Below are 12,598 nucleotides of genomic sequence, written 5' to 3'. Positions count from 1 at the left end.
AATCTGATGTGTGCTGACTCCATTCTCTGTTATTTTGATTTTTTGGGTTTTCCCTATAGAAAGTGTAGAGGGGTGCACTTTCTGGATTTCGGGCACCATTATCCAAATATCTAGCCATTTATAGTGTTAGGTGCGGGCCTCATTGCCTCAACCCTCTTTGTGTGTTTTCTTACATAGTTAAAGCAATGATATTGCATTCTACGCAGTTTACATTATTATATGATATCGACATAGTGCCTTATAGTACCTTTATATATGCTCTATATACATAGAAGAGGCCCATAAACAACTTAGAGACCCAAAGTTCTATGTTGAAACCAGCATGGAAGAATACAATGAAAGCATAATAAAAATCTGGACTATGCTCACCTTATGGAAAGATCAAGGGTTCTTACAATGGGAAGAGTTCTGCTATCTGGAGAAAGATTATCCGAAACTTCCAAGTTTCTATATCCTGCCCAAAATTCACTAAAATGCCCCTAAACCACCAGGGCGACCGATTGTGTCATCTATTGGGTGTGTTTCAAAGCATGTATCAAAATATGTAGCCAATTTTCTTCGAGAGTATGTATTGACTCTGCCATCCTATACCAAAGATACCAAAGACTTCTTGAGTAAAATAAATAACGTGTCATGGGAAGAAGATTACCAACTCATAACTATGGATGTTAATTCCCTAAATTCCATAATAGATCATGAACTAGGCATACAATGTTGTCATCACTTTCTAAAAAGAAAGAAAACATGCTACATGGAACATACTATGATATTATTAGAGATGATAAAATTTTGTTTGTTGAATAACATTTTTATATTCAATGGTACCATGTTCAAGCAAGTCCTCAGTACTGCAATGGGGACTTGCTTTGCCCCGAGTTTTGCCAACTTTTTCATCGGGCTGTGGGAGGAGGAAGTCCAAAAAAGTCTAGAGAAAAATTAAACTGAAGGAAAGATCATCAAATGGTTAAGATACATTGACGATCTCTTCGTCATATGGAAAGGAGATGAGGAAATAGCTCAAACATTTATTGAGAGATTAAATGGGAACAACTACAACCTCAAACTGACATACACCATCAGTAAAGTAGCCATAGAATTCCTAGATGTAGTAGTGGAAATAAGACAGAATACAATCTGCACCAAACTACACAGGAAAGACACGGCAGCGAACAGTCTCCTCCATGCCCTAAGCAGCCACCCAGAAACATTGAAATGGAGTATACCATTTGGAGAACTGCTTAGGGCAAGGAGAAACTGTAGCATCCCAGAAGATTTCTAAGTAGAACAGGAAGTCATGCTCAGCAGATTCAGAGAAAGAGGATATCCAAAGTGGGTGTTGGATAGAACCAAGGTAAAAGTGAGCATTATTCCCAGGGAGCAGACACTACAAGAAAGAACTGAGGTAGGAAAAGAAAATCAACCCAGAGTCATTCTCACCTCCAATGCCGAATCAAACACGATTTCCAAAATTCTTAACAGAAACTGGAATACCTTAACATGTGAATCCACTCTAACTAACAAACTATCCAAACGTTCTCAAATAACATATAGAAAAGGAAAAATCTTAAAGACATCCTCATGAAAGGAGACATATCCAGACAACATGCTAATATCCGTCTCAATCTCAAGGTTTGTTTTCCTTGCGGCCATTGCAGAGGTTGCCGCAACAGCCATATACGGAAGAAATACCTTACACCTGTATCTGAAAAGAATATAGAACAATTCCTGACATGTGGATCAAACTATGTAATTTATATTCTGGAGTGTCCATGCAAACTTAGATATGTGGGGAGTACCACTCTGGCTGCCAAAAAAAGAGTAATGGAACATATGAGGGCAATAAATAACAAAGATCCACACTACCCAGTAGCGAAGCATTTCTCTGAATACCGTCCGTCCAATAGCTCGCTACTGACATTCTTTGCAATAGAGCAGGTTGAAAACAACAGAAGGGGCGGCAATAGGGAGCACCAACTTAGATAGTGAGAGTCCTGGCATATCATTAATTTACAAACTAAATACCCTGGTGGCCATAACCAGGACGAAGAACTAAGTGTACATCTACGTGAACACTAATTCCTGGTTCATTCCCCTTATGTGAGCTGTATTCTGAAATATGCTATATCTGTAAGTTTGAAGTCATGCAGGAGGAATGTGATTACATGGATCCAGATGCACGATATCTGCAGATTCAAAGCTAAGAATTAAGATTGTGACTATGTGTATCTAAGTACACTTGTGATGGGTAAAAATGTAATATGAGAAAATGTATATAAGCAGTTTTTTAACCATAACTATTAGATAATTGATAGTGTTTTCTTTTTTCTGTATTTTTCTTTTAATTACAGGAGGAAAGGAAGGTGCCGACTCCAGAGAGGACTCAAGATTCTCCCCTACCCTTTTCTTCCGAAACATCACAAATTTACATAATGAAGTATAGAAGCGTGGCTCCTACAGATAAGATAACCCTTTGTTCCTAACTATACAGTTGTGTTCTATTCAGTATATATTTACGTGTAGAAGTTTATTGAGGGGATATAGGTAACACTGGAATGTATAGATATTTGGTTTTTGAATTCACATTTTGTTCTGTAAAGTGCGTAGAAGTATGCAATATGATCGCTTTAACTATGTATTAACAGTAAATTGGTATTGCATTAGTCACACACATATGGAAATTGAATATGCATATATGGCACTATGTCAAGACTTCCACAAGAATCTCTGTGACTAGCATTGCACGCATCTTTTCTAACTGGGTAGTACTTACAGAGCAATGTATTTCATACGAAAAGTACCAGTCCAATATGGCTGCCATGCAAACTTAGATTGTGGGACTATCCAATTGAAGTCTGGTTTCTCTTTCTTGTACTTTACAGTATATACGTAATTCTGTCCCACACCTCAGTGTGTGAGCAAGCCTGCTGTGACAGGCGAAACGCATTTCTGAGAATAAAAGACCTGGTGGTAATAACAATCCTTTTTGTGATCGTCTAACTTGCTAAAATTGGAAATTGTGAAGCCGGCGCGCTCCACCGACAAACGACGATCAGCCTGCCATGGACGGGAGTAGACAGAAGGAGCAACTTGGATTGGGATATATATATATATATGTTACATTTTCAAATAATTTTAAAATGATAAAATACATTAAAATTAATGGTTCATTATTTGTTTTAAAGTAAATATATATAGATATTAATTATTATATATGTTTTAACTTTTTTTAAGTGTATTTCTTATATTTCTTAAAATGTATATTAAATCTAATTTTTTTTTTAATTAATTTTTTTATAATATATTAATATTTATTATTTCATTTTATATATATGTAGATATGTGTATATATATATATATATATTACCTACTGGCGGTCGCCAGTAGGTAGTTATAGTTAGGACCCTGTTTCCATAGGAAAACCGCAACATTCTATTTGGAATAACTTTGGCGCCGGTCGACGAATCCTCGCGAAATTTTCAAAACTAATGGGGCGCTACGCTCCGCTCCTACCCTGAAAGTCTCGGGGGGATTTGTCAAGTGGGGGCTGAGAAAAAAGGGGGGTCCCAAAACGCATTTTTCCCATGCATTTTTCCATAGGACCTTTAGACACAGCTACAGACCGAACGGCTGAACAGAGTTACTTGAAATTTGGCAGAGAGGTAGTCTACAGGTCAAGGAAGTGCCTTTTGTAGGTCTGGTGTAAATCTGTTCAGTAGTTCCTGAGAAAATAGCCTTTAAATCAATATATATATCTGTGGCAGCTTACGGTGCGCTTACCGTGCGCTTACCGTAAGCTTACCGTACGCGTACGGTGACGTGCGTGAGCGCGATTCTGATTGGCTGTTAGATCTTAGTAAACATTCGAATCGGTCGAAACCAGGAAGCGGCGGCCGCCATTTTCTCTCTCGCACTCTTAGGGGCGGGGAGGAAAAACAAAGGTGCAAAATATGTAAGGGAGCATGTTAGACAGCTCCTAACCACCTAGCATTGATTAAGGTGCCCCACAAGACCCCCCAAAGCAAAAAAAGCAATTTTATTTTTTTTCGAAAAAACGCCGATTACGCTTACGTACGGTAATATTTATATAAAAAAAAAAATACCCACATTCACCCCTCCCCCGTGTGCAAAATGTGCCCGCAGAGCACCTTTTGTGCATGGCATATTATTAAAAGGAACAATTAATAGATTAAGTTTCTCAACGAAGCGCATAATCTGTCTTCCGTGTGCGGACGATGCGCGAAGCGCATCGTGCGTACATGGCCCATCCAGCGTAACGTGGGCACGTGGTGCGCGTAGCGCACCGCGTGCCCGCCGTGCGTGCACGGCACTAACTGCGTAAAGTGGGTGCGCGGTGCGCAAAGCGCACCGCGTGCACACTGTGCGCGCACGGAACGAACTGCGTTAAGTGGGCGCGCACGCCACGAACGGCGTAAAGTAACTTAGCATTTAAAAAACCGTACAAATTCACTGAAAAAACCATAGGTTTCACACACGTTATAGTTAGGAATTAGCATTTAAAAAACCTTGCAAATTCAGTGAAAAAACCATAGGTTTCACACACGTTATAGTTAGCTGGACATTTTACTCGTAAAAAACCATTGAAATTCCCCCGTTATAGTTAGTGCAGGCAACTATAACTCACGCGACCGCAATCCTCTGCTGATGACATATGTGTCTTTATGAAAAAAAAATATTTGTAATATATGTATAGCTAAAATTTAATGGAAGAAGACATGGGCAAATAAGTGTCTAAATACAGTATTAGCATCAGCAGAGGATTGCGGTCGCGTGAGTTATAGTTGCCTGCACTAACTATAACGGGGGAATTTCAATGTTTTTTTACGAGTAAAATGTCCAGCTAACTATAACGTGTGTGAAACCTATGGTTTTTTCACTGAATATATATATATATACACATATATATACATATATATAAAATGAAATAATAAATATTAATATATTAATATACGATATTTTGTACAACTATATTTTTTAAAACAATATTCTTTTCCCCTGTATTTTTGTACTTACCATTATAAATAAAGGATGTTGAAATTTTTGACAAAGATATTTAAAACTCCATATTGTATTATGGGGATATTTTACGTGTTGATATTGTGTCAGTGAACCGATGGTTGCCTAACCCCTGGATTGCATTCATAATGTCCGTCTGACCCACAGAGATGTTTCTCAAGAGGACCATAGCCTCCTCACTCTGCACATTGGGGGGTACAGGGTCAGGGGTTGAGGTGCCTGGAGCGAAGGAGATGGTTCTCCTTTTAGGGAATCGGGTCCGGCCAACTGGTTGGGAAGCAAATGGGAGGTTTGCGATGGAATTGGGGGTGGTGGACAAGGACGAAGTTGGAACAATTACTGTGGGGTCCACCACCACTCGTGAGTGTCCACTGGTGGATGACTCTGAAGATGATGAAATATAGCTTATGTCCTCCATGGCACTCCCCACAACCTCTCGGCCACTGGGTCCCTCAGTGTCGTACTGTCACGACTGGAACCACTGTGACCAGCTGCCTCTCCAACTATGTTAGTTCTTTCTCTTTCGCTTGCATGGGATGGATCTGAAATGACATGTAAAACTGGTTTAATGCAACTGTGTTAACACACCTAACCATTAGATTTCAACACAAAACATTTCTAAAGTGCATAGATTACACCAGCTTCATGGTTCACTATATAGGCTTCAACATTAGCATGCTACTTTATCTTGAAACAGTTAGGCATAGTGATGTCATAACCTCAGACAGCTAGAATACCGTTAATAGACTTGTATACACTCAATCCTTATGTCTATACTAGGATAGTTGATCACCTTGCATACTTTGGTCCTGGTAGTATACCATAGTAAACCGATGTCACAAAATAGGATGGCTACTTAATATACATTTCCACACTGTTCACACAAGCCCCAGATTTCAGCAAATGTTCATTGACCTTAAACAACATCATGATCTCATGAAGGTCGTTATACAGCAATGTAGCAGCAAAATGTACTGTAGCAGCAATAATGTTGCTTGCAAATGCTCATTTCACACTGATGTCACTTTTTACTTGAAATGTAATCATATGTGTACTGCCAAACAAGTCAAATGAAAGCTGTACTGAAGTAGTTTTGGTATGTATCCCAAATAGCATAGAAAAGTAGCCTGGGGACATTGAGAGCCAACGTAATGAGAGATAGATACTCCAAAAGCACACAGCATAAGAGTTTATATGACCCTATGAATATACCCAATCCTGCTTGGCATTGGTGACAATACCATTCTTAAATTGTATTCCTAAAAACCAATACAACTTTGAAGGTTGTTGTACGTCAGTGAATTTCTATGACATGAAGAGGTGGGGTTACTTTAGTCCTAATGGGATGGCACATCACAGCACCATTTGGTATAGCAAACACAAATTCCCTTGTAAGACTGAGTGTAGACACTCACATATTATCTCTACATTTCTACATCTCACTCCCTGATGCATTTCACCAGTAAAGTGAATGAATCTTGAAACAGTATTGCAGATGAAATAACAACATGGAAAGGTACACTGGGCAACATGTAAGCACAATTGTTGATGGCACCAGTGATGTTTGCACACTCATATTACTGTAGAATCCTAACTTACCAATGGGAAGTGTTGTCCATTCACTGCATATAAAGTGCACTGTATGCCACGTCACGTGTAATAGGGCTACCATCACTTGAGACACGGTAGTTAGGGAGCATCACTCCTGACACAATAAAACCAAGTGGCCTGCTTGGTACAACTGTCACCCAGAACATCAAAGAACATGAGGTGATTAATTACTTTAGTCAGCCTTGTGTCTGTTCAAGACAGTAAATTGTTAGTGGACTGGACTCTGCTGTGTTCCTGGTCATAAGGACAATAGGCAAAGCACATCATCATGCACCCACTAGCAGACATACACAAAGAAGAACACTTCTTGTGCGTTGGACATGGGCCACCCCCAATGCTGGTGGGGAAATGGCTGCCTGTAACAAAAAGCTTTGGCAATGTAATATGTACAACTCTGGCCAGGACTCACCCCCTTGTAGCTGCTGTCAGGCCCTCAACTGCCCACCAACCTCCAGGCAGGCCACCGCCAGTATGCAGGTCATTATTGAGGTAAGGGTTTGGCTTGCACCCCGTGTATGTTTGGAGGACTTCCCAGCTGGACCTCCTCGATCTTCCTGGTCCAGCACCTCAGCTCCTCCTACCTTTTTCTGCAATGGACGCTGCACCGGCCATAGATCCCCAGTTTGTGCACCCTCTGGGCGATGGCCTTCCAAGTGGCCTGCTTCTGATGGGTGTTGACCTGTATGGATACAGGAAAGGAACAAACGGATTATCAGTGCAAGTTTTTGTATATCTGTTTTATTGATACGCAATTTGCATACATCTAGCACAAGCATAAATCATACGTTAACACACAACATGTGCAGTTCTCACATGCTAAGCACAACAAAGACATGAATACACACTTTTGTAGTCATCTGCTGACTATCCTAGTCCTAGGTGATTTCCTACACTGACTAAGCCAGCCCACTAACATCATGTAACCCAGGTCATCCTACATGTACTGTGATGTGCGCTACTATGAAACACAAAATACCTATGTGATCTTTTGAAGGGTAAACTACGTGTTCATTATTGTACTGACACCTTTACAGCCAGACCTATTGACTTGATGCATACAGTCATTAGAGCCTTGTACCATAGCATAGACTACATCCTAAGATTCAGGTTACTTTGAAAGGGCTGCCCTGTGTGTCACTGAGAATTCCTCTCTGGGGATGTGTGGACATTTGGACTACTTAACAGGGTATCATACTATGTTTTTCTGAGTTTGTGTGGTATGTACAGCCATCACAGAACACATCTTTTGCCATTAGTGGCACTGTTACAGGGATGACATCAAAATACCATTGTATTTATGGCTTGATTGGATGAAGCTAAAAAAACTGGAGATTCACATATCAACTCCTCTTCTGAAGTACCCAACTATCTGTACTGTTAATGTGATACATGTGAAATATACCTGTACAGTGCAAGCATGACTTATGGAAAAGTGAAAACAGAATTGTGAGAGTAAGGGGCATGTCATGAGTAAATGACACACATTACCAATGTGGGTCAATGGAAAGAAGTATCAGGTCAGGAGGTTAACTCAGTCACCATTCCAAATGTAGTCCATTAAAAAGCAATCAGGGCTACTCTTGTTTCTGAAAACTCATTTTGGGATCATGCAAGGATCTGCAGGTCTATAAGCATATTACTCCATGCATGAGCTGTATTGCCTCAGTAACTCTGCCCCAGCCTGGTCCATGGTCCAGACTGGGCACAACGCATTGTCAGGCCTTGTTGTCTGCAGACTGAGCATACTGATCCCACATGAAAATCACATTTTTACTACTTCAATATATAAATTACATCTTCTAGCCATCCAAGATGTGACCTCAAAGTTGTGTGGCACTCTGAAAGGGTCTCTGAGGTATTGCTAGCTCCCAGACAACAGTTTGGCAATCCCTGATCTAGGCTGAGTGGTATATGGGACTGTACTCATAGGTAACATCATTCTCAACTGAGTTTTACAGAATACATACACAGCTCATGCTGTAAAGGCTGTATATTTGTTTCCACATTTAGCATGATCTGATCAGTAAATATATCGTAGGTACCATGAAATGTATGCATGCATAGATATATACATGCATCACAAGTATGATCTAGGGCTTACCGCACATCATAAATCTCAATAGTGATGTTAAGTACACAATGTACAGTGCTCAACAATCCCTACCATGATTGTCCTATGTAGGGACCACAAAATGTTCCCACAGTAATCAGACTTCACTCTGGAATTCTGAGGCCCATTGTAGCCTGTGGGAATGGAAATGATGGAGTTAAACAGAGTAACCTATGTATGTAAGTTCCTCTGAATGGACCTCATCAGCTAGCAGCTCCAGCTCCTCTCCAGAGAAGGCAGGGGCCCTATCATCTGCTTGGCCTGGAATGATTGCTCCCAGAGGGGGCAAACAGCAGCTAAAGTGGAGGAGGTCTTGATAGCAGCCGTGGCTGGAGATAAGTGAGGTATTTTTCAAACTAGGATTGGATAGGATAGGATATCAGTTTATAGAGCGCTCGAATGCCGAGGCGTCTTGGCGCTAAGAGTGAGAAAGAGATCTAAGAGTATTAAAACTAATCAGATTAAAACCCCGGAAATAGCCATGTTTTTATTTGCTTTCTGAAAACTGTCATACTTGGTTGAAGTCTGAGCGTAATGGGCAATTGGTTTCACAACCGAGCTGCACAATGTGACAGGCTTCTACCCCCCCATCTAGCTCTACGGACTTTGGTTGTGCAAATAAGGCCGGCATTTGCCGAGCTGAGACTTCTGTTAGGGATATACCACTGAAAGATTTTTCGCAGATCGGAATCAACTCTGTCATATAACGTCTTATGCACTAGGCATAAGGTCTTAAAGACCATGCGTTGCTGTATTGGAAGCCAATGTAGGGACTTAATAGCCGCCGAAGTGGTGTGACTTTTTGGGATATTCAAGAGAATTTGTGCAGCCGCAATTTTGTTCGACTGCAGTTTGGCCTTCTGTGCCTTGTCAATACCCACGAAAAGAGCATTACAATAGTCTAATCGGGATAAGACTAAGGCCACAACGGCAGTTTTTCAAAGCTCCTGAGGAATAAAAGGGAACACCTTCCGCAATAACTTCAGAATGTAGAAGCAAGTGGAGGTAACATGATTGATCTGCACAGAAAACCCCAGTTGATTGTCAAAAATTAGCCCCAGGTTATTAACTTTCGTAGATGGTATTGGGCAAATGCCCGCCTCTACCGGCCACCAAGTGTGATCCCACAAGGACGGCCCGCCACCAAACTCCGTGACCTCAGTTTTATCCATATAGAACCCATGTTGTCTCCACATGGCAGATGGAATGTTTCTGACTGCAGACTCTCCCAGTATAGAGTTTGCTCCCTATCTACTAGAAAAGAGGAGAGGAGGGACAAAGCCGCCTCCCCAATCCCCACCGCCTTCAGCCTTTGCACCAACACCGTGTGGTTCACGTTGTCGAATGCTGCTGATAGGTCAAGGAGGATGAGGATCGCTCTCCCCCCCATCCACCTGTCTCCGAATCTCCTCCGTTGCAACAACTAACGCCGTCTCAGTTGAGTGTCCTGACCGGAAGCCATGCGGACTGCAATCCAGCAGGTTATTGCTGACTAGATAAGATGTCAGCTCCTGGTTAATTGCCCTCTCAAGGATTTTAGCAGCCATCGGTAGGCAAGAGATGGGACAATAGTTTTTAACCTCTAATGGGTCTAGTGCTGGCTTTTTCAAAATGGGTCTGATGCAGGCCTTTTTCCAGACCATCGGGTAACTCCCTGAAGTGATCACCTGATTAAGAATGGGAGTTAGATGTTTACTAATGGTCTGGGCCACCTGATGTATCACAATCGGAGGACAGGGATCCCAAGGTGACCCCGACTTGGTGGAACATATAGATTTAGTTACTTCAACAGAAGTAAGTGAGTGAAACAAGTTCAGCTGACAATGCAACGGCATGTCCTCCGTAGTGTCATATGAACCATCATCACCTCCTTGCCTGTTTTCCAAAGTTCATCATAAAGCATAGTGATCTTATTTTGAAAGAAATTGGCCATTTTATTGCAAAAAGCGGAATCAGTGCTAAAGCGGGTGTTCTGGCGTGATTTCGATAGTAATTCAACATTTTTAAAGAGTTGCTTAGTGGAATTAGTAGCCTCCGCTATTTTAGCTGAGTAATAGGTAGTTTTAGCTAGAATAATGGCTTCTTTATACTGATGAAGCCCAGAATTATAAGCTATCTTATGTTCCTATATTCCATTCTCCAAGTACGTTCGACTTTCCTGCATAGAACCTTCAACTTTTTCAATTCTGGACCGTACCATGGAGATGGTGCTAGCGCTCTTCTAGGTTTAATTTCTTTCAGCATACATGTACGCAACAAATGTGGTCATCAGCGTATACGGACACAGCCATTGGTCCTTTATTTTCTCAATCACCAACATTAGCATATGGCTGTGATGGAGCCGGATTTTCATAAATAAAACCTGCTCGGATTAAACCTCCGTTTGTGTAAAAACATTAACACGAGTTGTGAAATTAGCAGAGAAAATAATAACATTGGGTGTTTGGGAAGAGAATCGACAAACGTCCAGGAAAATGATAAATGGCTCTTGTAGGCCGTAATGATTTCTGCATGAGAGACAGCAGAGAATAATGTTAAAGAGGATGACTTTGTATGACCATTTCATTTGCTAACAAAATAAATAGATAAAGCTAAGTGAATTGTAAAACTGCGTCTCTCATTTATTAATGATCATGGTTTATGTGACTTGGACATATAATGTATAGGTTATTTAGAATATTCCCTTTGTTGTATATCCTCATAATGGGTGTATAATCCATCATAATATTTGTCTGTCCCTTTCAACCCTCAAAAGGTTCATCGGAGGACCAGTTATTGGTATGAGCAAAACTTAGTTACATAAGTGAAATGATTAGCAGTTAATAATTTGGTTACATGAGGTGAATATATGTTTTCCCCACGTTTTCCGCTGCATCAGCTATGTACATTGTGGAGTCAACTGCCCACTCCGCCAGCAGCGTCAGAAGCACAATGTCCAAGATGCGAGGTCCGGCAGCCGCCATTTAGCGGTTGTAAGTACTGTATTGGTGACGGTTAACTGCATCATCACCAGTCCAAATTAGGGGTTACATGTTTAAGTATGTACAAACACATTGCCGTAGAAAATGTTACACTTTTCATCTGTGTAGTGTGTTACTGTGTATTAAGGCTACATTAACACGGTGCAGTGTAAACCACCGGTGACTATATTTTGTCCAAAACAAATTAAAAAATGAAAGGTGCAAATAATACATTAAAACATTAATGGTCAAGACACATGTCAAGGCCACAATGGGGATTTGTGATGGATGTTGCACAATATAATATGTGCTTATTGCAATCTGAAACATCCATGTACAGTCACATGAGTTTTGGCTTACTCTTCACATATGCTACTGTGAACATTGTGACCAACGTTCAAAAACTGTCTTCAAATTAACAAATGGAAAGCCAGGAAGAGGATGAGACAACAGCCTTCAGTGTGCCGCCCGTTTCCAGACCTACAGACCATGGAGGAAGGGGAACCATCAAGAAGTTTTGTTTGAATAGGCAAACCATACTGGATTTATGTCATAAGTTGGAGCCTGATCTCCTTCCTCAAAACACTAATCCCACATGTATCCCACCTATTTTGAAACTTATGTCAATATTGCATTTTGTGGCCACAGGTTCCGTTCAATACACTGAGGCAATATCTGGTGGTATGTCACAATCAATGTTCAGTGGTGTACCACAAGACTTGCTTTCTGCAATGATGAGACATGGACAGCTGCATCCAGTACCCCAGATCTGAGGATTTAGCCAATGTGAAGGTTGACTTCTATGGATTTGGTTACCTCCCACATGGATTTGGAGCCATTGATGGCACCATATTGCCTCAGTACCACCGCAAGCCATGGAAAA

Source organism: Triturus cristatus, chromosome 5_2 (assembly GCF_964204655.1).
Source record: "Triturus cristatus chromosome 5_2, aTriCri1.1, whole genome shotgun sequence".
NCBI classification, from domain to species: domain Eukaryota; kingdom Metazoa; phylum Chordata; class Amphibia; order Caudata; family Salamandridae; genus Triturus; species Triturus cristatus.
Note: the sequence above shows the minus strand (reverse complement) of the source record.